Raw genomic sequence first — 6342 nt, 5'->3', positions numbered from 1 at the left:
AAATCTCCTTGCATCAAGTATATATAAAACCAGTAGTTTAATTTGCTTAGCTAAACAATGCGATTAATTAGAATATATCACATAATTAATATGTTTATAAATGGTTTATTTGAGTAAATTATACGAAGTAGAAGCTAGCTAGGTAGGAAATAAAGTTGAGATTAAGTTGATGAACATATATATTCTAATGTAGGAGGGGCTTCAATATTTTACAATGTAACGTCAAATGTATGAACAATATACAGATCTTAGCTGTATGTGAAATGGTCAATTATAAAATATTGGTAGCCACTTGTGATCCAGTACGAGTTTTAATTTAGTCTTAAATTAAATCGATTTATAGACAAATTTAATTGTTCAAATGTATAAATAATGTGTGGAAGAATATAATATACTCGTTTTATACAAGGTATATTCTTCTTGTATGCAACTTATTCCCTCCATTCTTTTTTATTTTTCAAACCAAGAGAATATAACCTTGGTTCTTTTTTTAGTTTGATCATCTAACATTTATAGAATTTTGCTTACCTTGTAAATTGTAATATATGGGATATATGCAGTGCACAAAAAATGTGTGAATGGATTATGCAGTCGACCGGTCGTGCATTGTTAGAATCATCATTATTCTTTCATGTTGTATTTAAGTGATTAATTACTTTAATGTTTGAATAATGACAACTTACCTAGTAATTGATACAACATTAGATAAACTAACTCAATTAGCAAAATGATAGAGTAACTTATTTAAAAAAAGATCATTTTGATCTTGTATATCATAACAAAAAGTAATTTAAGTCATAATCAAGTAGCTAATTAATAATAAGTTGCTACCTAGCTATTAGCCATGATGTATGATCAAATTCCGCCTACATTAATTTGTACCCTGTGTGGTTCTCACTGCATCAAACAATATATCAGATGCGTGCACATGAGATTGATTTTGTATTCATTTTTTTATTTTGCTAATTTACTCATTATTGATTTGTTTTGCAAGTAGCAATAAACTAGTGATATTTAATCTAGAAATCTAGATCATTAGCTACTTAGCTAGGGTTCCGGGTTCGGATATAATGCTGCAACTAGCATTATTATTTATTTTGTTACGTATAAATAATGAATACAAACCTAGGATTATACTCTGCATGCATGTGTAGCATTCTGGCAGAAGGGCAAATACAGTTGTCATGCAATTTTCAACTATTTCAAATAATGATATCAACGAAATAATTTTGAAGCTAAGTGTTGAGAATTTTACATTGCAAATCCCTAATTTGTAACATGACCCGTCATACAAACCACTAATAGTCTAAAGCATAGTGATTATATTTAGGACTTGTAATTCGCATGTGCATAATCTTATTAATTATGAAGTATTTTACGAGTACATCAAATCATATTAAAAATTAAAACAACGTCTTTACAATGTTACTAATTCTTACCCTTTTAGAGTAAGACAACCGACAAAAACTATATCTAAATCTAATGGAATGGAAATTTTGTATCACATATGTTGATATGTATAACAAAAATACTTACATGCATTCTTATTAAATCTTGTAGGACATGTACCTTATGATACTGAAAATCAAGGTTGACCAACAGGTTGGAGGCCCTCCTGATCTCCTTCCACCGCTACAAGAGGAGCTCGATTCACACCCCAAATAAGTGGGATTCCTATTTTTTTTTTCCCTACTTGTAAGGTGAATTCTCCTTACCCTCAATAAAATGTACCTTATGTTATTTATTTCTACCCCTAATTTAAACACTCACAGATGAATAAGTCTAATTGCCAAGTTGCCAACGACTTGCGCACAATTGCACAAAGGAAGGGGAGTCAGTTGGCCTGGCAATCTGTCACATTATACTAATCAAAAGACCAAAATTAAAATAATGTTAAAGAAGGTTGAAATACTAATAATATAAAACAATATGTTAATGGATTTCTTAAAGCTTCAGGTTGGAAAGCCAATTCGAGGATTAAATTTATTAAATTAAAGTGTAATGATTATTTATTTTCTAGGAAACTTTCATTGGCCAGGCCAGAGATTGTTAAATGGCTAAATAAATAAGTCAATGATGTAAACATTATAATAACATACATATGTACTTTAAACTATTGATCAACCAACTTGCAAGATCACAAAAAAAATTTACACAGTCTTAAATATTAGAGAAGAACCACAATTTTTTATTTATTTTTTTTTTTTATTTTTTTTTTTTTTTTTTTTTGGGAATTCTCTTTGGTAATCTTGTATATTTAAATTTAATTGCTTCTAGCATCAATGAATATTTTTTACTAAAATTTTAACTATAGTTAAAGTTGTTTGGTTAAATTAATTATTTTTTAATAATAAAAATTAAAAAAAACCCAAACTCCTCCCCTAGCCACCAGCAGCCCCTCCCCCTGCCAGCGGCCAGGCGCCCCACTCCTGCCCGGAGACGGTCGGCCTTCCCCACTTCGGTCGACGACATAGCCTTCCTCGCCGCACCCAAAACTACCAGACAATCCAAACCCGTTTTCTGGGTTGGTTTTAAAACCCTAAACGAGTTTGGGCTTTTAGGTGTTTTTGAGTGGGTTTTAGGGTTTATGGGTCGGCGAACATGGGAGGGGGTCGACGAGGAGTGGGAGACACTAATACGTATGAAGTACAAAGTAGGCTTTTTTTTTCCCACAAGAACTGAACTAAGATATTCGTCTTCTCATTAGCCCGTGAAAAGCGAGGCCCGTTTTAAGTGAGAATTACTAATAGTTGAGTTTGGCTAGTACCAAGACTACCAACTTGTTGTGGTGCATAGCCAAGGTGATATCTATCTATACTTACTATGTATAGTAAAATAATCACCAAAGAGGACACTTGGCATACTTTTGTGAAAAAATTTCCCTCCAAAATGCTATTTATTTATTTTCTATTAAAATTCTTTTATTAAATTTTATTTATGCAACACATAATTTAAGAATTTAAAAGATAGACATTAATAAATTCAAATTCGAAAAAAAAATAAAAATTGTTACATAAGTCATTTAATTTCAATTAACTATGTTTAATTCCAATCGACTATATAGTCTATAATTATTAATAAATCTTATTTTATAAATCATGGCACGGGGCCAAAAACTAGTACTTGGCTAAAGTAGACCAATAGAGTGACTAAGCGAGCTTGTGTGTAAGTTGGGTTAGGCGGTTAGCCTTAGTACGCCAACTAACCGAGTTTGTTAATTAGCCCAGGCTAAATGGTCTAAACACTAGACAATTCATTAAATTAAAGGCTACAAGTTATTTAGTGAGTTAGGAGATTTTTAATTTATATACTTGTATATAACATGGACTTATCCACTTATGGTATATGTGATCGAAAAATTGGCATGTTGGACCGATTTGATTTGATTTGATTTGAGTTGAGTTGGAGGTAAGTTCATACATTATCTTTTAACATGGACTTATGGAGCATCAAGTCAAATCAATTCAAGTTGGGCTTTTCTAAACCATTCAAGCCTTTTAATAGTGAGCTAATATGACTTTGCAGTGGGCTGTTTGAAGATTAAAACACAGGTATCATAACTGATCCAATCTCTTGCCCGTTTTCATGGTTGGACCATTCTTGAAAACCTAACATGATCTTTGACAAAAAAATTCTCAGTCTTGAAATAAAAAATAATAAAAAAAAAAAAAAAAGGAAAATTTGTAAATTACCACCCATAAAGGGGTCCTATTTTGAAATTACCACCCATTAAAACTTTTATTTTAAATAACCACCCATTAAATTAAAAAACATTTCAGATTACCACCTTTTATGAAATTCCGGTGGAAAATCCTGTTGAGGGCCCCACCTTATTAACTTCCTTCCTTTTTTTTTCATTTCCCTCAACCTAACCTTTCTGATTGAAACATTAAACTCAAAAAAACATTTTCTCTCATCAATTTCTTCAATTAATTCATCGAAAAGCATCAATCTTTCCCCTTTTTCTTCCTTTAATTATCTGTCAACTTTGCAATTACCCCTTAAGGGTTGAATCAGAACCCTAACATTTTTTTTTCTGCAAGAAATCACCATTTGATCGGAGCTTCACCTACGAGCTTGCATTTGCTGTTGAAGTCGCCATCTTGGGGTGTTTTCTGGGGACCAAAAGCGCGTAGGTGAAGCTCCTGTCAAATGGTGATGTCAATGGCGACGCTTGAGGTAAGCAATTGGGACCCTTTACAATTTCAGACACGTAGCCTAATTGCCAAAAAAAAAAAAAAAAAAAAAAAAAAACCCAATTTTAAAGCCCAGGAACCCTAATTCCAAAATTGCAGAAAACCCCCAATTTTATTGCCCCAGGAACCCTAATTCCAAAATTTTAGACATGTACCAGCAGCAATTTGAGGAAATTTGGATGAAATTTGGGGCAAAAGTTGTTAATTGATGTTGGATAATTTATAAAGAAAAAAAAAATCGAGGAGGGAAACATTCAAAAGAGTCAAATTCGCCATTTTTAGCTGTTATGTGGGGCCCTCAAACGGATTTACCACCGGAATTACAAAAAAGGTGGTAATCTGAAAAAAAAAATTAATTTAATGGGTGGTTATTTAAAATGAAATTTTTAATGGGTGGTAATTTCAAAACAGGACCCCTTTTTGGGTAGTAATTTACAAATTTTCCAAAAAATATTATAAAAAAAAGTCACATAGCATTCGTGGAGTTTTAATTAAAAGTAAAAGTTTTTTTTAAAAAAAATGAAATTTGATTACGAGGTTTTTTTTTTTTTTTGGCCAATGAATAAAAGAGGTTAATGCTTGAGACTTTGAGAGTACAAGGAGGAATTAAGGCAATCCCCTACTCCCACGCAAATTTAGTTGGTAGTGTTTGAACTTGTGACCTCAAAGTTACATAGTGAGCTTCCCACCAACTTCACCAATCTTTGATTGGTAACTAAACTGGGGTTATTTTAAAACGTATTTATGCACTTTCATGGAATAAAACGTATTTAGGCAATCCCCTACTGTTCACGTAGGCTAGTTCGTTATTTTTTTAATTTTTTCTAGTTTTCAATTTTTTTATGTAGTTAACTTTTTGGTTGTCAGTTTTCTTGATAATCATGACTTTAACAAGTTAGACTAATTTAAAATTTGATCCTAATATGACATAAACCATATGATTTTTCAAAACATAAAGCTGAAATTTAAAGTGATACCGAATGAGCCCTTAAGTAGCGGTTTAACCTTTAAATTACTATCTTAGGACCTTATTTTTTTGGGACTTGAATTGAGCAAGAACTTGGAGTACTACACACTCACCAAATATATATATATATATATATATATATATATATATATATATATATATATATATATGTATATATATATATATATGTATATATATATAATAAAATCTGAGCTTATGTGGACCATGTATATAAGTTTTTTTTTTTATTTTTTTTATTTTAAGAAATCATAAATATATTTTGTTCCAATGCAAAAATGTAAAAAAGATTTTTAAAAAAACCATGTTTTTGTAAGGAATTAATCTAGTACCATAACTTCTATTTTGTTCAATTAATCCACTTCAACTGATGTTACCGTCTCAGTAAATAGCTTTTTGAAAAAATTGTTAATTTTTTTCACTTACTTATTGATAAGTAAAGGTATCATTGATCAAAGTTTTGCATTGACATGCGTATACGGTGTTTCACTTAAAATAAAAACGGATGTAATGGGTACGAGTAGTAAACAATAAAGAGCTAATGTAATTGGGTTATGTGTGAGAGAAAGAATTTAAAAAAACATTGGCCTCAGTTTTAAAATTGAAAGTTTTGCAAAATTTCAAAATAATAAAAATGTTGTATAGTAGATATTAAGTAATGACCTAAATCGAAGACAAGTGTGGTAAGGATTTAATAATGATCGACCTAATATAATAAACATAAATAATTGTCATAATTTGTAAATGCTCGTATCTAATCTAATACTCCCTCCGTTTTTAAATATTTGCTCCACTTTCTATTTCCGTCCGTTTTTAAATACTTGCTCCATTTTCTTTTTTGGAAAGCTTTAACAATATTTAATTCAATTCTCACACCTAATGGACCCAACATAATACTCTCTCTCATCCTATTCTCCTCTATTTTTGCTTTAAATTTTTTATTATCCCAATTAGGCCCCGTTCTTTAGAGCTGCTTTGCTCTGCTCTGCTCTGCTGAAATCTAATTTGCTCTGCTGAAATCTATACTGTTCTGCTCTGCTCTGCTCTACTTAAAATTAATACTTAATATTTAATTATTATAATAATAATTAATATTTAATAAGAATAATAATAAATAATTAATATTTAATAATAATAATTAATACTTAATAATAATAATAA

Source organism: Chenopodium album, chromosome 17 (genome assembly GCF_948465745.1).
Source record: "Chenopodium album chromosome 17, dcCheAlbu1.1, whole genome shotgun sequence".
NCBI lineage: Eukaryota > Viridiplantae > Streptophyta > Magnoliopsida > Caryophyllales > Amaranthaceae > Chenopodium > Chenopodium album.
This window is presented reverse-complemented; position numbering follows the sequence as displayed.